At 35.2% G+C, this 21528-nt stretch overlaps 1 protein-coding gene across 1 annotated transcript in view; it reads right to left on the minus strand.

Annotated features, from left to right (window-relative positions):
* The window catches only part of LOC123796631 (putative P2Y purinoceptor 10), a 52326-nt gene extending 32734 nt beyond the window's left edge, over positions 1-19592 (minus strand). Inside the window, exon 1 of the mRNA XM_045804158.2 lies at positions 19490-19592. The gene's annotated coding sequence lies outside the window, so the exon portion shown is untranslated. The remainder of the gene's footprint in view (positions 1-19489) is intronic.
* Positions 19593-21528: the final 1936 nt, after the last annotated feature.

Genomic DNA, 21528 nt, shown 5'->3' on the forward strand with positions numbered 1-21528 from the left:
TGAGGGCCCTACAATGAACTCCTAGACTTGAATCTATTTATAAACCCAGAATTCTTTAAATTAAGAAGAGAGCAGTTCCCCTTGAGGAACGACTTTTCTAAACTGCCAAAAGTGCGTACTGTTAGTGTTCTTCCCAGTCTGTCCCAAAGGAATATATGGCCATTTTTAAAAGTCTGTGAATTGGAGAAAGGAAATAATCAGACGTTTTAGAAACTTTTATACACTGGCTCTGAAATGATGCTAATTTGAGGATATTCAAAATGTCACTGTGGTCTAACAGTCAGAATAAGGAATTATTGAAGTCAGGTGATTGATGGAATTTTAACTTAGGTCTGTCTCACAGTAGGATCAGTAGGTCCCTGAACCCATCCTGTAGTTATTTTCCCAGTTCTGGAGTGTATAATTGGAATAAATATACTCAGCAACTGGCAGAATCTCCACATTGGTTCCTCGACTTGGGGAGTAGGAAAAGCCAAGTGGAAGCCACTAGAGCTGCCTCTACCTACAAAAATGGTAAACCAAAAAGAATATCACATTCTTGGAGGGATTGAAGAGATTAGTGCCACCCACATGGATTTGAAAGATGTAGGAGGAATGATTCCCACCACATCCCCATTTAACTCATCTGGTCTGTGAGGACAAGAGAGGTATCTTGGTGAATGATAGTGGTAGCCCTGTTTGCTTGAGCTTCTCTTGGTCTAGCAAATGCTTTTTTCTTGATACCTTCTAGTAAAGACCATTGGAATCAGTTTGCTTTCAGCTGTCAAGGTCAACAATACACCTTCACTGCCCTATCTCAGGGACATATCAACTCCAACTTTGACATAATTTAGTCCACAAGGACATTTTTTTTGTTTCTTATTTAAATTCAATTTAGTTAATGTATAGAGCATTATTAGTTTCAAGGATAGAATTTAGTGATTCACCAGTTGCATATAACACCCAGTGCTCATTACATCAAGTGCCCTCCTTCTGTTTAAATTTTTTTATTATGTTATGTTAGTCGCCATACAGTGCATCATTAGTTTTTGAAGTAGTGTTCCATGATTCATTGTTTGTGTATAACACCCAGTGCTCCATGCAATATGTGCCCTCCTTAATACCCATCAACAGCCTATCCCAATCCCCCGCCCCCTCCCCTCTGAAGCCCTCAGTTTGTTTCCCAGAGTCCATAGTCTTTCCTGGTTCATTCCCCTGTCTGTTTACCCCCCTTCATTCTTCCCTTCCTTCTCCTACCAATCTCCCTGCTATTCCTTATGTTCCATAAATGAGTGAAACCATATGATAATTGCCTTTCTCTGCTTGACTTATTTCACTATCAAGTGCCCTCCTTAATGCCCATCACCCAATTAGCCCATCCTCCTACCCACCTCCCCTCCAGCAACCCTCCGTTTAATCCCTATGTTTAAGAGTCTGTTATAGTTTCCCTCCCTCTCTGTTTTTATTTTATTTTATTATTCCTTCCTTTTCCGTATGTTCATCTGTTTTGTTTCTTAAATTCCATATATTAGTAAAATCATATGGTATTTGTCTTTCTCTGACTGATTTATTTAGTCCACAAAGACTTTGATCACCTTTCCCCTTGCACAAGATTTGGGATGTCTGGGGTGCCTGGGTGACTCAATCCTTAAGCGTCTGCCTTCGGCTTGGGGCATATCCCAGGGTCCCGGGATTGAGCCCTGCATCAGGCTCCCTACGCTGCTGGGAGTCTGCTTCTTCCTCTCCCACTCCCCCTGCTTGTGTTCCCTCTTTCGCTGGCTGTCTCTCTCTCTGTCAAATAAATAAACAAAAACTTAAAAAAAAAAGACTAGGGATGTCATGCTGGTGCATCACGTAGATGATATTATGCTGATTGGATTTGGTAAGTAAGAAGTAAAAACTGCTCTAGGCATATCACTAAGACCTTTGCTTGTGGGGAAGTGGAAAATAAATCTCTTAAAAAACTAAAGCTTTCTACTTCAGTGACATTTCTAGGGGTCTAATGGTCTTGGTCATGTTAAATAGCCCTTCTAAAGTGAAGGATAGGTCCCTACCACCACCACCACCACCACCACCACACACACACACACACACACACACACACACACGCACACACATCCGCACACACACACGAGACACAACATGTAATTGCTTTGTTGAATTTTGGAGACAACATTTTCTGCATTTGAGTGTGCTACTCCAACCCATTTACTCAGTGACCCAAAAAGTTTCTAGTTTTGAGTGAGGCCAAGAGACCCACACTGCCATGCAAGCTGCTCTGTCACTTAGGTTATACAGTCCAGCAGATCAGGTGGAGGTTAAACTGTCAGTGGAAGATAGAGATGCTATGTGGAGCCTTTGGAGGGTTTCTGTAAGTGAATCACAGTAGCAGCCTTTAAATCTGAAGCAAAACTCTGTCATTCTCTGTAGATAAATACTCCCCTTTTGAGAAACACTCCCCCCCTTTTCTTGCTACTAGGACTTAGTAGAGACTGAATACTTCTCCATGGACCACCAAGTTACCATGCAACCTGGACTGCCAGTCATAAATTTGTGCCATAAATGTTATCATGCACAGAAACATTACATCGTCAAATGAAAGTGGTATATAAGAGACCAAGCTCAAATAGGTCATGAAGGCACAAGTTGCATGGGGAATGCCCAAATTCCCATGGCCCTGTTATATTATCTTCTTTCTCACATTCCACACCTCTGTTCTCATTAAGATTTTTCTATAACCAATCAGGCTGAGGAAGAGAAAACTCAGGCCTGGTTTACAAATGATTATGCATATGTAGGTTCCACCCAAAGTGAACAGCTGAAGCATTATATACCTTTTCTGAGAAAAATCCTGAAGGATTATAGTGGAAATAAACCCTATCCATGAGCAGAACTCAAACTGTGGACCTGGTTATTCATTTTCCACAGAAGGGAAAGTGGCCAGAGGTATGAGTATATATCTCTATTCAGATGTTGTGGTCAATGGTTTTGATGACTAGTCAGGGATTCAGAAAAACATAATTGGAAAATTGGTGGCAATGAGGTATGGGAAGAGATACCTGCATGGAACTTTCTAAATGGGTAAGTAATGTGAAGATATTTAAGTCTCATATGAATGTTCCCTGAAGGATGACCTCAGCAGGGGAAGGTTATAATAATCAAAGGGATAAGATGACAAAGTTTGTCAACTTCTTTCACCAGCCACACCTGTCATTGCACAATAAGCTCATAAACAAAATGGCCATGGTGGTAAGAATTGAAGTTATGCCTGGGATCAGCAACATGTGTTTCCAATCACTAAGGCTGACCTGGCTAGTACTAAGTGCCCAATATTCCAGCAACAGGAAGCAAGGCTGAATACTTGATATGGCATCATTACCAGGGGTGATCTGCCAACTAGCTGGTGGCAGGTTTATTATATCGGACAACTTATTTCATGGATGAAGAAAGACTTTCTTTTTGCTTGAATAGACACTTTAGATATGGATTTGCCCTTCCTGCTTACAATGCTTCTGTCAAGACTATCATCTTTGGACTTACAGAATACCTTATCCGTGTCATGTTATTCCACACAGCATTGCTTCTTAGCAAAGAACTCACCTCACAACAAAATTAAGTGGAGCAATGGGTCCATGCTTATGAAACTCACTATTCTTACCATGTTTCCCATCATGCTAATGCAGTTGGTTTGATGACCCTTTGAAGTGACAATATCTCTCCAGGAGGCTATAAGTGCTCCAAATCAGTTTCCTGTCAGTTTCTTCCATAGCCAGGATTATAGGTCCAACAGTCAAGGACCATTTTAATTATTACTTGCAGTAATAAACTAGCAAAAATTTTACCTCCCATCCCTGCAACTTTAAGCTCTTCTGGTTTAGAGGTCTTACTCCAAAGAGAAGAGTGATTCCAGAAGAAGATACAACAATGATTCCACTGAACTAAAAGTTCAGAATGCCACTAAGCCACTTTGAGATCCTCATGTCTCTGCATCAAGAGGCAAAGAAGAGAATTACTGTATGCCTAGAATAATGGATCCTAATTAACAAAGGGAAATTGGTTGCTACTACATTATGCAAGTAAGGAAGAGTATATGGGGCTAAGAAACATTGTATCTTTATTACAGGAGATAGCTTAGAGAGTCTTTTAATACTATCATGTCCAGTGAGTAAAGTCAATGGAAGTCTATAACAACCAAACTTAAGTAGAACTGCTAAAGGCCTAGAACATTCAAGAATATATTTTTGAGTTCTCTACCAAAGAACTATGACAAGATGGAGTGCTTCCTGAGGAAAAGAGGAATATAAAATTGATAGTGAAAGAAGGCAGTTAAAAACACCAGTTGAGTAAATAATCAGTTGCAGAAATGAGGACTGTAATAGTTACGAATATTCCTCCTTATATTGCTATGAATATTTGTATGTGTGTATATATATCTACTACACTATATGTCTTTTTGTTTCTTCTCTCTTTATCTCCTTATCATCTAACATAAGATGTAGTAATAATAGTTATTTTATTATCACAGTATATAAGTTATAGAATATCAAAATTTAGGAGTATACATTACCAAAGGACCTTGCATTCTCTTATGGAGAAAGTGTTAGTGTGTTTTGAGTTGTACCCAAGATAGTGGTATCATGTTACATGAAAGTATGAATTTATTGCTGTCTCTATTTGAATATTAAATATGGTTTAAGAAGATGTGTATAGGTTCTAAGTAGACAAGTGGTAGAATGTGATGTTCTTTTTTGTGTATCAGCTTGGATGGACTACAGTTCCAATTACTCAGACACTAATGTAAGTGTTGCTGTACAGGTATTTTACATACATAATTAAAATTTATACCCCGTTTACTTTAGATTAAAGAGATTATGTTAGATAATCTGAATGGACTTAATTCAATAGTTGAAAGGCATTAACAGCAGAGTTGAGACTCTCCTAAAGAAGAAATTCCACATGTGTACAGCAGCTTCAGCTTATACCAAAGAGCACCAGCCTATTCCTCCTGTTAGCCTGCTTTACAGCTTTTGGACTTGCCTAACCAGGCTCCACAATGTGTAAACCAATATTGATAAACTCCTTTATATATATCTCCTACTGGTTGAATCCTGAAATAATCACTTACCTCACACAATAAACAAAAATTAACTCAAAATAGATCATAGGCATAAATATAAGAGCTACAGCTATAAAACTCTTAGAAGAACTCATCAGAATAAGTTTTGTGACCTTGATTTATGCAATGGTTTCAGAGATACATCACCAAAACCACATTCAACAAAACAACAGATGAAAATAGATAAATTGGACTTTATAAAGATAAAATACACTTTGTACTTCAGAGGACACTATTTAAAGTGAAAAGATATTCAGAATGACAGAAGATATTTGTAAATTATATATGTTTGATAAGGAACTTGTATGTATCCCAAGTATGTTAAAAAAACTCTTATAATTCACTGTAAAAAGACAAATAAACAGATTTTAAAATGAGCAGAGAGTTTGAATAAACATTTCTCCAAAGAAAATATAAACAATGGTTAAATAACATGAAAACATGTCCAACTTTATTATCCATTAGAGAAGTACAAATAAAAACCACAATTAAATAATATTTCATGCCCACTAGGATGGTTAAAATTTTAAAAAGGCAGAAATAGATCAGTATTTTTCAGGGCTTAGGTGAGCGGGATGTAGGATAATTGTTAATGGGTAAAGGTTTTTGGGGGAGTGTAATGAAAATGTTCTAAAATTAGGTAGCAGTGCCAGTTGCATAACTCCATGAATATACTTGAAAATGAATTATACAACTTAAAAGTATATATTTTATGGTGTGTGAATTAAATCTTAATGCAGCTGCTATAAAAATAAATATATGAGGTGGTAGAATCAAAAATACTCTAGAAGAATCAAAGGGGAATACTAAAATTTTTTTAAGTAATTGAATCATAGCCAGGGCAATAAAAACAGAGAAATGAAAATGATAAGGAAAAACAGAAAACTCTAAGATTATAGGCTTAACATATTAATAATTACATTGAATGTAAAAATGTAAATAGTCTAAATAAATCAACTAAAAGACAACGTCAAAGGATGCCTGGGTGGGTCAGTCAGTTAAACCCCTGCCTTCAGCTCAGGTCATGATCCTGGGGTCCTGGGATTGAGTCCTACACTGCGCTCCTTGCTCAGTGGGAGTTTGCTTCTCCCTCTGCCTCCCACTCCCCCTGCTTGTGCGCTTTCTCTCTCTCTGACAAATAAATAAAAAATAAATGAAATAAATAAATAAAATAAAATAAAATAAAAGACAATGTCAGAATAGATAGAACAATGTTGCCAAATGAATTAGTTTTGTATTTCTGTTGTAAAAATTTGCCTCAAATTTAGTGACTTAAAAGAATACAAATTATTATCTCACAGTTCTCAAATTCAGAAGTTTAAAATGTGTTTCATTGGGTTAAAATAAAGTTGTTGGTAGGGCTCTGTTATTTTCTGGAGGTTGTAGAAGAAAATTGATTTTCTTGGCTCTTCCACCTTTTAGAGGCTGTCTGCATTCCATGGTTCCTGGTCCCCTTCCATTTCAAAGCTAACAATGACTAGTCAAGTCCTTCTCATACTACCATCTTTCTGCTCTTCTCTCTCCTTCTTCCCTTTTCAACTTATGAAGACCCTTACAGTCAGTCTGCTTAGATAATCCAGTATTACTTTAATTTCCCCTTGCCAGGTACCATAACATATTCAGAGGTTCTGGGGATCAAGATGCATACATCTTTGGGAGTTCATTATTCTGCTTACCATATTCAAATCTATGTTGTCTATAAGAAACTTGTTTTAAACATAATGGCATAGGCAAGTTGTAAGAAAAAGGATGGAAAAATATATACCATGCAAATATTAACCAAGGAAAGTAGAATTGGCACATTAATATGAAATAAAGTAGACTGAAGAGCAAACAAAATTAGTAGGAAAAAGAAGGGATAATAGGTAATGATCAAAAAGATCTATCCCCCAAGAATATGTTGAAATTTTAAATGTGTATGTAACCAAAAAAAAAATGAGCTTTAAAATACATGAAGTAAAAATTTATGTGACTGAAAGAAAAAAATAGAAAAAAATCCACAATTATATTTGGGGGGCCTTAATGTTCTCTATAATTGACAAAAATGCTAGACAGAGATCAGGAAAGATGTAGAAGAACTGAACATCAACATCAACCAACAAGATCTAATAGAAATTTATAGAATATGCCATCCAAGAAAAGCCAAATACACATTCTTTTCAAGCAAACATTAAAAATTCACATAGGTAGTCAATATCCTGGATAATAAAGACATTTTAACATTTTTAAACTGAAATCATATAGAATATATTCTCTTACCCAAAGAGAATCAAGCTAGGAATTAAACTAATAATCAGTCACATGCTAGAAATCAAGCAGAAATCAAGGAACTTCTTCAAACACTTGGAAATTAGAGAGCACATTATTAATTATTACATGAGTCAAAGAGTAAATAATTCTCAAGGGAAATTAAACTGTACATTAAACAAGATGAAAATGAAAATACAACATATCAAAATATGTGAAGTAGAGTTAAAGGAACGCTTGGAGGGAAGTTGAGAGTATTAAATGCCTTTATTAGAAAAGAAAAATATCAAATTAGTAATATAATATTTCACTTCAAGAAAAAAATGTAAGCAAAAAGAATGAAATGATAAAGAACAGAAACCAGTGAAATTAGAAAGAGAAAAGCAATTAATAAAACCAACCAAACTCAAAACTCAGTTCTCTGAAAAGACCAGTAACAGATAAGCCTCCAGCAATAGCAAAAATGATAAAAGACAAATTACCAGTATCAGGATTAAAAAAAGAAGAAGAAGAAGAAAAAGAAAGTCGTTGTAGACCCTGCAGACATCAAAAAGCTAATAAGGAAATAAATACTAAGAACAATTTTACTTAAATTTGACAACTTAGATGAAATGGACCAAATACTTAACAACCACAAATGAGCAAATTCACACAAGGTAACATACACAATTTGAATAGTCCTGTAACTATTTTAAAAAATGAAATTATATGATAAAATGTTCAAAATATAAATCTTAAGGCCCACATGGGTTCACAGACAATTCTATCAAACATCTAATAAGAAACAATACAAATTCTACATAATCACTTCCAGAAACAGAGGCATAAAAAGAATATTTCTCAAATCATTTTATGAAGCCACCCTTTCCCTAATACTAAATGCAGACCAAGACGATACAAAAGAAAAAAAGGAGTGACTACAGACTGTTATCTCTCATAAATATATATGCAAAAATTCTGAAAACTATTATCAAATGAAATCAGGCATATACAAAGAAAGATACTAAATGTCTAAGTAAAATTGATTCAAAATACAAGCCTGGTTCAATATGCTAAAATCAAACAATGTAATCCAAAAAAATTTAGAGCTGATAAATGAATTCAATAAGGTGCAGGATAAAAAAAAATGTACAGAAATCCATTGCATTTCTACACACTAATAATGAAGCAGAAAAAAAAGAGAAATTAGGAAAATAATCCCATTTACCACTGCACCCAAAATAGTAAAATACCTAGAAATAAACTTAACCAAGGAGGTGAAAGACCTGTAACCTGTACTCTGAAAACCATAAAACACTGATGAAAGCAATTGAAAGTCGGCACAAGCAAATGGAAAGATAATCCATGCTCCTGGATTGGAAAAACAAATATTGCTAAAATGTCAATACTACCCAAAGCAATCTATAGTTTTAATGCAGTCACTATCAAAATGCAAACAGCATTTTTCACAGAACAAGAACAATCTTAAAATTTGTATGGAAATACAAAAGACCCCGAATAGCCAAAACAATCTTGTAAAAGAAAAACAACGCTGAAGGTATCACAATTTCAGACTTCAAGTTACATTACAAAGAGATAGTAAATAGAAACAGTATGGTACTTGCACAAAAATAGGCACATAGATCAATAGAACAAATAAAGAATCCAAAAATAAACCCAAACTTTTATGGTCAATTATGCTATGACAAAGAAAGCAAGAATATACAATTGGAAAAGTCTCTTCAACAAATGGTGTTGGGAAAGCTGCATAGCTACATACAAAAGAATGAAACCGGACCACTTTATTACACCATACATTAAAAATAAACTCAAAGTGGACTAAAGACCTAAATGTGATACCTGAAACCATAAAAATCCTAGAAGAAAGCACAGACAGTAATTTATCTGACATCATCTGACTTTTTTTCTAGATATGTTTCCTGAGTCAAGGGAAACAAAAGCAAAATAAACTGTTAGAACTACATTAAAATAAAAGTCAGCAAAGGAAACAATCAATAAAACTAAAAGGCAACCTACTAAATGGAAGATGATATTTGCAAATGACATATCTGATAAAGAGTTAGTCTCCAAAGTATCTCAAGAACTTATACAACTCAACACCCAAAAACAAGTAATCCAATTAAAAAATGGGCAGAAGACATGAACAGACATTTATCCGAAGAAGGCATATAGATGGCCACCAGACACATGAAAATATATTCAACATCACTCATCATCAGGGAAATGAAATATCACCTCACACCTGTCAGAATGGCTAAAATAAAAAAACACAAGAAACAAGTGTTGGTGAGGGCATGGAGAAAAATGAACCCTCATGAACTGTTGGTGGGAATGCAAACTGGTCCAGCTACCGTGGAAGACAGAATGGAGATTCCTCAGGAATTAAAAATAGAACTACCCTATGATCCAGTAATCACATTACTGGGTATTTACCCAAAGAACACAAAAACAGTAATCCAAAATGGTATATGTATTTCTATGTTTAATATAGCATAATTTCAATAGCCAAATTATGGAAATATCCCAAACATCCATTGGTAGATGAATGGATGAAGAAGATGTGATACACACACACACACACACACACACACACTCGCACACACACTGGAATATTAATCAGTCATAAAAATATAATATTGCCATTTGCAATAACATGAATGGAGCTACAGAGTATAATGCTAAGTGAAATAAGTCAGTCAGAGAAAGACAAATACCATATGATTTCACTCATATGTGGAATTTAAGAAACAAAACAAATGAACAAAGGAAAAAAAGAGAGAGAGAAATCGAGAAACAGACTCTTAACTATAAAGAACAAATGGATGATTTCCAGAGGGGAGGTGCATGAAGGAATGGGTGAAATAGGTGAAGGGGATTAAGAGTACACTTATCTTGATGAGCACTGAGTAACATATGAATTGTTGAATCACTATATAGTATACCTGCAATTTATATTAGCACTATACATTAACTATATTGAAATTAAAATGAAAGAAAATAATAAAACAAACAACATAATCCACTCTATTAACATGTTACAAATAACACATGAATATATCAGCTAAGGCAGACAAAGCATTTGACAAAATCCGATATCCACTCAGATTAAAACCTCCCAGCAAACTAAGAATAAAGGGAAAATACCTCAACCTGATAGACTATATCTCTAAAAGACCTAGAGTTAACATTATATTTAATAGTGAAAGACTAAACAGCTTTCTCTCTATAATCCGTCACAAGGTAAGGATATCCACTCTTATCTCCTATTCAAAATACTAATAGAAATTCTAGTCAGTACAATAAGGCTAGGAAAGGAAATAAAAGGTATAAAGATTGAAAACAAAACAAAACAAAAACTATCCCTATTTTCAGGTGACATGCTTGTACATGTAGAAAATATTAAAGAATCTACCTTAAAAAAATCTCTTAGAAAAAAAAATCTCAGAACTAGTGTATAAGTTTAGCAAGGTCACATGTTAACATACAAACTATCAATTGTATTTTTATATACTAGAAATAATAATAATATTTAAAAATAAAAAACCCATATTACTGTGAAAGTTAAAAACATAATACCATTTGAAACAGTTCAAAAAATAAAGAACACTTAAGTATAAATGTAACATAGCATCTTACAAGAACTATAAGCTGAAAACTTCAAAATGATGATGAAAGATATCAAAGACCTAAATAAGTGCATAGACACAAATTGTTCATTGATTCGACATTGATTAGTTCATTAATACAACAAAATAAAGATGCAAATTCTCCCAAAATTGCTAAATAGTTTTAATAACGTTACTCTCAAAATCCCCATGTGTATTTTTGTAGATATAGACAAGCTTATTTTAAAATGTATGTGAAAAATAAAGATGTTAAAGTAACTAAAGCAATTATGAAGAACAAAAAATAAAGTCGGAAGTACCACAGTACCCAATTTTAGGGCTTACTATATGGCTAAAAAATCAAGGTGATGTGATGTTGTTAGAGGGTGAGATACATAGATTAATAAAACAGAATAAAAAATAAATAAATAGACCGAAACAGGTAGAGCCAACTGGTATTTTTACAAAGGTACACAATTCTTTTTTTTAATTAATTTATTTTTTTTTGTTATGTTCAGTTAGCCACTTTATAGTACATCATTAGTTTTTGAGGTAGTGTTCAAGGATTCATTAGTTGTGTATAACATCCAGTGTTCATCACAACACATGCTCTCTTGAATACCCATCACCCGGCTACCCCATACCCCCCACCCCCTTCCCTTTGAAACCCTCAGATTGTTTCCCAGAGCTCAGAGTCTCTCATGGTTCATCTCCCTCTCTGATCTCTCCTCTTTCAGTTTTTTCTCCCTTCCCCTATGGTCCTCCGTGCCACTCCTTATGTTCCACATATGAGTGAAACCATATGATAATTGTCTTTCTTTGCTTGACTTCTTTGACTTAGCATAATCCTCTCCACTTCCATCCATGTCAGTGTAAATGGTGGGAGTTCATCCTATATGATGCCTGAGTAATATTCCATTGCATATATGGGCCACATCTTTATCCATTCATCTGTTGAAGGGCATCTCAGCTCCTTCCACAGTTTGGCTATTGTGGACATTGCTGCTATGAACATTGGGGTGCATGTGCCCCTTCTTTTCACTACATCTGTATCTTTGGGGTAAATACCTAGTAGTGCAATGGCTGGGTCAAAGGGTAGCTCTATTTTTAACTTTTTGAGGGACCTCCACACTGTTTTCCAAAGTGGCTGTACCAACTTGCATTCCCACCAACAGTGTAAGAGGGTTCCCCTTTCTCCACATCCTTGCCAACATTTTTGTTTCCTGTTTTGTTAATTTTTGCCATTCTAACTGGTATAAGGTGGTACATCAATGTGGTTCTGATTTGTATTTCCCTGATGGCTAGTGATGTTGAACATTTTTTCATGTGTTTGTTAGCCATTTGTATGTCTTCTTTGGAGAAGTAACTGTTCATGTCTTCTGCCCATTTTTTGACTGGTGCAAAATTCAATAAAGAAAGAATAGTTTTTCAACAAATGATATTTTAACAATTACACATCCATCTATAAACAAAAAAAAAGAAACTAATGTTGAACTTAACTTCACATTCTATATAAAAATTAACTCAAAATGGATCATATATCTAATTATAAAACTATAAAAACTTTAGATGAAACATAGAGAAAATCTTCAGGATCTAGGACTTGGTATTCTTAAATATACCACCAAAAGAATAAACCAAAAGAAAAAAAGAAAAAAAATCAATACATTGGACTTCATCAAAATTCAAAGCTTGCTTTATGAAAGATTGTGTTAAGAGGATGAAAAGACTAACCCACAGACTTGGAAAAAATGTTTGCAAACCACATACCCCAAAAGGACTTGCATCTAAAATATGTAAAGTACCTCGAAACTCAACAGTAAGAAAACAAACAATTCAATTTAAAAATGGGAAAAGGACATTAACAGACAATTCACTAAAGAACACATGAAAAGATAGTCAAGGTCATTTGCCATTAGGAAAATGACTTAAAACCACAGTGAAATACCACAGCATATCTATTAGAATGTCTAAAATAATTTAAAAAAATACTGACAATAGTTAAGTGCTGACTAAGAATAAGAAATGGATCCATCATGCATTGCTGTTAGGAATGGTAAATGATAAAATCACTCTGGAAAACAGGGTTTTGTTTTGTTTTGTTTTGTTTTGTTTCACAAAATTAAACATGCACTTACTGTATAACCTAGAAATGCACTCCAGAATGTAGGTAAATACTGAAGAGAAATCAAAACATGTCCACAGAAATATTTGCATAATTTTCATTCCAACTTTATTTTTTTATTTTTTTAAGATTTTATTTATTTATTTATTTGAGAGAGAGAGAGAGCATGAGTGGGGGAGGAGGAGCAGAGGGAGAAAGGGAAGCAGGGTCCCCACTGAGCAGGGAGCCTGAAGCTGGGCTTGATCCCAGTATCCTGGGACTATGACCTGAGGCAAGGGCAGACGCCTAACCAACTGAGCCACCCAGGTGCCCCGCCAGTTTTATTTTTAATATCCAAAATATGGTAACAACCCAATGCCTTTCAGTGGGTGAATAGAAAAAACTGTGGTATATCCATACAACTGAATAGTGCTCAGCAATAAAAATGAACCAACTATTGATATGCACAACAACTTGCATAGGTCTTAAAGACATTATGCTAAGTGAAAAAAGCAAACCTGAAAAGGTTACTTTTATTTAATATCCTCAAAATGACAGAATTATACAGATGGAGAACATATTAGTAGTTGCCAGAGAGTTACAGATGGGCAGAATTTGTGCTATAAAGGTGTAACACCTTTATATCAGGTGGCTGATATTTCTGAATCTTGATTGTGGTGGTGGTTATATAAATATATGCATGTGATAAAATTTTATAGAATGATACATACATACATAAACACACAAATGAGTACATGTAAAAACTGGCAAAATCTAAATAAGACTCGTAGTCTAGTTAATAATATTATACTAATGTCAGTTCCTGCTTTTGATAATGTGCTATAGTTTTGTCACAAGGATGCTCTACGCTACTTTTGTAACTTCTTGTGAGTATAAATTTATTTCAAAATAAAATATTTTTTAAAATGTTCTATTGAGATGCACTGAGGCAGTTGTCTAGCTCCATGAGGAAACCAATCAAAAAGTACTTATCTCAGGTTCTTCATATATAACACATTCTGTAAGAAATCATCTTATGTTCCACCAAATCCTAGCTTGCCATGATACTGGTTGTCATGAATGTTGATCTGTAATTAAGAGATAGATTTCTGCTTGGTTTTGTTTGACAGACAAATCACTTGGGCTTTGACAAGTAAAATTACAAATCCTTCAGAAAACTCTCTGGAGTAAGAAAGAGAGAGAGAGAAAGAAAGAAAAAAGAAACGGGCTCATTCGCATTGTCCACAATAGCTAAACTCTGGAAGGAGCCAAGATGCCCTCCAACAGATGAATGGATAAAGATGTGGTCCATACATACAATGGAATATTACTCAGCCATCAGAAAGAATGATTACCCAACATTTGCAGCAACATGGATGGGACTGGAGGAGATTATGCTAATCGAAATATGTCAAGCAGGGAAAGACAATTATCATATGGTTTCACTCATTTATGGAACATAAGGAATAGCAGGGAGATTGGTAGGAGAAAGAAGGGGGGTAAACAGAAGGGGGAATGAACCACGAGAGGTTATGGACTCTGGGAAACAAACTGAGGGCTTCAGAGGGGAGGGGGTGTGGGGGATTGGGATAGGCCGGTGATGGGTATTAAGGAGGGCATGTATTGCACGGAGCCCTGGGTGTTATACGCAAACAATGAATCATGGAACACTACATCAAAAACTAATGATGTACTGTATGGCGACTAACATAACTTAATAAAAAACAAAAAATAAAAAAAAAGAAACATGCTCATTCTGCAGCCACCTAACTGTATTTCACATCAGAGCTAGCTCTCAGGCAAGACATTCAGGAAATTCGATTGTAAATCCTAGGCAACACTATAATCTCTAACTTGTCCACAGTGATACAGCAACATTGCTATAGTCTAAAGTCAGAGAAAAAGTTAAGCCTATGATTGGCACTGGTCACTCTCCGGGCTATTCATAGTTATGATCATAGGTTGCAGGCTAGGTTTGAAACCTGTGCATTATACACTTTGATGTATAAGTAGCCGGATGTGTGATGTCAGAAAATTTCCCTTCCATTACCCAGTATCTTCTCCCTTTTTGCTCCCATTGCCCTCTTTTCTTCTTCTTTATTTTTAGAGTTAAGATACAAGATTACATTAGCTTCAAGTGTACAATATAGTGATTCAACAATGCCATACATTACTCAGTGCTAATCACGATAAGTGTACTCTTTAACCCCCATCACCTATTTCAGCCACCCCCCAACCCACTTCCCATCTGGTAACCATATGTGGTTAAAAGTCTGTTTCTTGGTTTGTCTTTATCTCTTTTTTTCCTCTCCTTGTTTTTTTGTTTCTTAAATTCCACATATGAGTGAAATCATATGGTATTTGTCTTTCTCTGACTGACTTATTTTGCTTAGCATCGTACTTTCTAGCTCTATCCATGTTGTTGCAAATGGCAATAATGCGTTCTTCTTTATGGCTCAATAAGATTCATATATATACATACACACACACACACATATACCACATCTTCATCCATTTACCTATCAGTAGATATTTGGGCTGCTTCCATAATTTGGCTATTGTAAACAATGCTGCAATAAACATATGGGTGCATAATCCTTTTGAGTTAGTGGTTTTTTTTTTTAATTTTATTTATTTATTTATTTATTTATTTATTTATTATTTATTTATTTATTTTGATGTAAAGTTCGATGATTCATTAGTTGCTTATAACACCCAGTGCACCATGCAATACGTGCCCTCCTTACTATCCATCACCAGCCTATCCCATTCCCCCACCCCCCTCCCCTCTGAAGCCCTCAGTTTGTTTCCCAGAATCCATAGTCTCTCAGGTTCATTCCCCCTTCTGTTTACCCCCCTTCCTTCTCCTACCAATCTCCCTGCTATTCCTTATGTTCCATAAATGAGTGAAACCATATGATAATTGTCTTTCTCTGCTTGGTTTATTTCACTTAGCATTATCTCCTCCAATGCCGTCCATGTTGCAGCAAATGTTGAGAAATCATTCTTTTTAATAGCTGAGTAATATTCTATTGTATATATGGACCACAACTTCTTAATCCAGTCATCTGTTGAAGGGCATCTCGGTTCCTTCCACGATTTAGCTATTGTGGACATTGCTGCTATGAACATTGGGGTGCATATGGCCCTTCTCTTCACTATGTCTGTATCTTTAGGGTAAAGTGTTTTTGTGTTCTTTTGGTAAATACCCAGTAGTATGATTACTGGATCATAGGGTAGTTCTATTTTTTTTAGTTTAATTTTTTGAGTTCTATTTTATTTTTTTTTAAATTTTTCATACTATCTTCCACAGTGGCTGCACCAGTTTGCATTCTCACCAACAGTGCGTGAGGGTTCCTTTTTCTCCACACCCTCAACAACACTTGTCATTTCTTGTGTTTTTTATTTTAACCACTCTGACAGGAGGGAGATGATATCTCACTGTGGTTTTGATTTGCATTTACCTGATGATGAGTGATGTTGAGCATCTTTTCATGTGTCTATTGGCCATCTGTATATCTTCCTTGGAGAAACGTCTGTTCATATCTTCTGCCATTTTTTAAATTGGGTTATTTGTTTTTTGGGTGTTGAGTTATATCAGTTATTTACATATTTTGGATACTAAACCTTTATTGGATATGTTGTTTGCGAATATCATATCCCACTCAGTAGGTTGTTTTTCAGTTTTGTTGATTATATCCTTCACTGTGCAGCAGCTTTCTATTTTGATGCAGTTCCAATAGTTGATTTTTACTTTTGTTTCCCTTGCCTCAAAACACATATCTAGAAAAATGCTGCTATGGCTGATGTCAGAGAAATTATTGCCTGTGCTCTTTTCTAGGATTTTTATGGTTTCAGGCATCACATTTAGGTCTTTAATCAATTTTGAATTTATTTTTGTGTATGGTGTAAGAAAGTGGCTCAGTTTCATTCTTTTGTATGTGGCTGTGCAGCTTTCCCAACATCATTTGTTGAAGAGACTGTCTTTTTTCCTATTGCATATTCTTAGATCTTTTGTCAAACATTAATTGACCATATAATTGTGGGTTTATTTCTGCCCATTGAAGTCTTTTCAATTCCTTAGTATCTTCTGGAGTACCAACCTTCCTTGTTTGAGAAAATCTAGTAGTTGGCTGATAAAGGTAGCCCATAAATTCATTTCCTGAATTAACATTTTTACCTATTCCATAAGCATTTATATTTCAAGAATAGGAATTTAGAGAAGCAGTAAGTAATATCTGGTAATAGATTATTAATAGTGGCATTTCTGGTTGGAGGCAGACACACGAGTAGGGCTAGGAGACACATCAGGTTGGGTGTGACTTCTCCCAGTCTCAAAATAATATGCTTAAGCTATTGCCAATTAGTAAGTTTAATTCTAGTAGTATGCTATCATTTAATACTCCTCAAAATTATAGCGATGCATTATTTTCCTATCTTGAGCAATAATTTTGACCAAGTGGAAAACTGTCTCAAATTCTGGTGAAGAATTTCTTAGTATTCCTGGACACCAGCATTTCCAGCTGCAGAAAGCAAGACCTCAGCACAGAGTCATTTAACAAGCAAACCCTCCCCTCCCTTAAGGCTCTTCATTTCAGTAAATACCTAGTCCTCATTCAGCACCAGATTTAGGCTGAACTTTGCTATTAGGGATACAGAGGTGATTAATGTCCTCCCTCCTCCCACCCAACTTTAGAAACTGGTCAAATAACCAACTTCCTCCTCAGTCAACTTTCTTGGTAGCTGGGGGAAGATTGGGAAGAAAAAACTCAACCCAGAATTCTTAAGTCTACTGAGAAGGTTCTTTCTTCATAGTCCTGCCAAAACACAATTTCTGGGGGAAGATTGGTCCAAGGGGAATTGCTGACTTCAGCTCCTTTGAAGGTTCCTAAATCCCTGCAGCTGCCTAGGCTGCTTGTGTTTCATATGCTATCCCATCTCAGCCACTTTGGAACTGCTTGGGTGGAGGAAAAATCCATCTACACTTGTGGTCAGAGAGATTAAGCAGAGTTGCTTTCAATATACAACATTATGGTGCCACTTGGCAACCATAATATGCAGATAGTGCCATCCTGTGAGTCATGTTCATGTAGCCTACAGCTGTTAATTATGTGTTGTTTCTCAAAAATAAACTAGTAGAACAATAAAGTCTTTATCCTGAAATTTCACAGTAAAAATATTCGTTGAGTCATCTTTTACTTAAGGGGAACTTAGTGTCTCCAAATCTGGGGGAATTCAGTGTGCACAAAAAAAACCTGATTTGCTCATATCATGAGCAACTTTCCTAGGATGTACATAATTTTACATATTCTGAATAATCTCACATATTTAAGAATTCAATTCCATGTGTGAAGTTAGCAGATTTTTTATAATAATATTTTTTATTATATTATGTTAGTCACCATACAGTACATCCCTGGTTTTTGATGTAAAGTTCAATGATTCATCAGTTGCGTATAACACCCAGTGCACCATTCAATACGTGCCCTCCTTACTATCCATCACCAGTCTATCCCATTCCCCCACCCCCTCCCCTCTGAAGCCCTCAGTTTGTTTCTCAGAGTCCATAGTCTCTCATGCTTCATTCCCCCTTCTGATTACCCCCCCTTTAACAGATTCTTTTTAAGAACAACAGCTATTTTATTGCTTCAAATAAGGAAAATGAAATGAATTCCTTCTAACGAGGACAGCACAATACTTGGAACCCCTTCTTAAAATATTTCCCATGTTCTCAAGTTAAAAATACATCCAAGGAAATGTTCATCATTAATTGAGAATCAGCCCCTCTCTGAGATTTGACAGCGGTACTAGATTCTATGGCTTGATGAAAATCTTTTTCTGCTATTAGAAGGATTTATGTCCCACCACAAAATGAATGTATGAAAAATGTCTCAATCAAAAGAAACATGTCAAGTTTCATCTTATGAAAAGATTTAGGCATGTAAATGTATTTATCACTTGAATGTCATATAATTTGGTTGACAAAACCCTGGATTTAAAATTTTAAGTCCCCCCTCCACACACACACACGCTGCTCATACTAACAGAATTGTGTTTAATCAACCACTATTCTAATTTTAACATATACTTGTTAAGAGCACTATCTAAGTCTGGACTCCTGATTTATGTCAGTAGCATATTAACTTATAGAGAAAGGAGCTTTCTCTCTAGACAGCCACAATTCCTTACACAAAACATGCAGCAGTTTCAGTGAACATTTTAACCACTTAAATTTATAAATAGATATAACCTCACTGAGTAATCTCCTTACTGAGAATTTCCATATTTCATAACAATACATCCCTCAAAAGGCAAAATATTAGCAGACTCAGAATTACATTTTGATGGAAGCAGCAGAAATATGCATTGTCATTTTCAATTCACAGAGATTTTTAAGTTCTAGTTTTTAATGTATTAAGAGAAAGCCAAGAACCTTACCCTTTCTACCCAGATATCCTGTAGAGAACTGCAGGCTTGTACAGCTACAAAAGAAAGTAACATAGTTTATTCAGTAAAACAGGAAAAACAAAACAAAACAAAAACTTTTACCTCTAATGGGAGGTAGAACTCTTCGTCAGCATCACTCAGTTGTTTTGGAAAGGATTCCACTCAGAGGATATTGTGGGCAAAGAAAATTGAAATTTTGGCTTTGATAAATTCAGAATTTCCATGATTTGTACACTCAACCAGGAACAGAGTATCTGATTTTAATTTGCCACGTATTACTATAGTTTTCTCAGTCTATTCCAAAAGTTTGAAGTGCAAAATTCAGCTTAACTGTTAGAATGTCACTTTGCTATTTATAAATAAAATAAAACATAAGTTATAATGTCTTTTAAATGCTGATTATTTTTTTAACAGCAAACATTAAATGTAGCTTTTTATAAAGATTCCGCATTGTCTGTCTTTATGTTTTGCTCCTCCTTCCCATGACTTCATGCTTCACAGTCTTGGAAGTCATCGACTTCTTAGGGGAATTCATTTGTACTACATTGAAGACTATCAGGAGGCTTGCTGAACTTACAGAAGAAACTATTCCTCCAGAGAGCATTAGATCTCATGGATGCAATGGCTTTTTCTATTAGTGTCCTGAAAGGTCATGCATCCTTGCTATGGTGCTTGGAAAAATAATATATGACAAAAATGAAATAAGCTTCCATCTATTTATGCACCTGTCTTTCTCTATCATCATCTTTCTTCTTTTTTATAAACAAAACAAAACAAAACCCTGGTGGTTATGTATGCATGCATGTAAGCCAAATATAACTTTTAGCCTGGCTAAATAGATAAATATTTCCAAGCCTTGTTGGAGTATTTAGATCACCTTGCTATGCTATGCCATATTGTCTGTTTCAAGTGTTAAAGGGTGGTAAAGATAAGAACTTCCTTGGAAATCAAGGCAAACCTTATTGGTTCACCAATATTGAATAATCTGAGGTCACCAGAAAGATTATGTTTAATGCCTCCCATAAAGATGACTAAAATTCTTCTTTGAGGCTTTTTTTTTTTTTGGATTAAGCATTGCTCTCTTTATACACTTGTTATTGAAAATGCTTTTTTTAAGATTATGTTTAGTTAGCCAACATACAATACATCATTAGTTTTTGATGTAGTGTTCAATGATTCATTAGTTGCTTATAATACCAGTGCTCATCAAAATGCTAATTTATCACATGATTTTTTTTCTTTTTCATATGTATCTTTTTTACTATTCTTTATTTAAATTCAATTTAGTTAACATATACTATATTATTAGCTTAAGGGGTAGAATTTAGTGATTCATCATTTGCATATAACACCCAGTGCTCATTACATCCTGTGCCCTCCTTAATAGCCATCACCAATTATCTCTTACCCCTACACACCTTCACATTAAATTATTAACACCATATTGGCCATGAGCTGTTTGGGAAACCTTGTGCATGGGTTGAAAAGGAATAAAATGTGTAAACATGGAGAAAAAGTGTTAAAGATTTCAAAGACAAACATTCAGCATTTCATGACCTTAACATTGGTCCCATTAGAAGGATTCACTAACAGCCATTCAACAGCGTTTGGTCTGAAGACATCATTAAATTCAGAAAAAGCAAAGCTTTGAAACCAAAAAGTGGGTGAGATTTTTGGACTACGTCTCATTGATTCCTCCCAAAATGTTACTTTTACTATTGATGCAGTTATAGTTTGAGAGTGCAAGATTTTAAGTGGCTGTCTGGGACCTTCTTTTGCTTTTGGCTCTTTTCCTTTCCAGATTATTTTGGACCTGTATATATGGAAGAAAAATCATATGATTATGATATTTATCATAAGCCATGGGGCCTCAATAAATGTTTGGTATGGAAGAATAATGTAAAGAAAGGAAGAAACACTGCATATAATTTTGCAGTGCAGAAGAGTGAATACACAAGATGTGCATGGGAGCTGAAATACAAGCCAAGCAGCGCTCTTAAGCACAGTGCTGATTCACCTGGTGAAGGATG

The sequence above is a fragment of the Ursus americanus genome, chromosome X (genome assembly GCF_024610735.1).
Source record: "Ursus americanus isolate L20-20 chromosome X, mUrsAme1.1.p, whole genome shotgun sequence".
NCBI classification, from domain to species: domain Eukaryota; kingdom Metazoa; phylum Chordata; class Mammalia; order Carnivora; family Ursidae; genus Ursus; species Ursus americanus.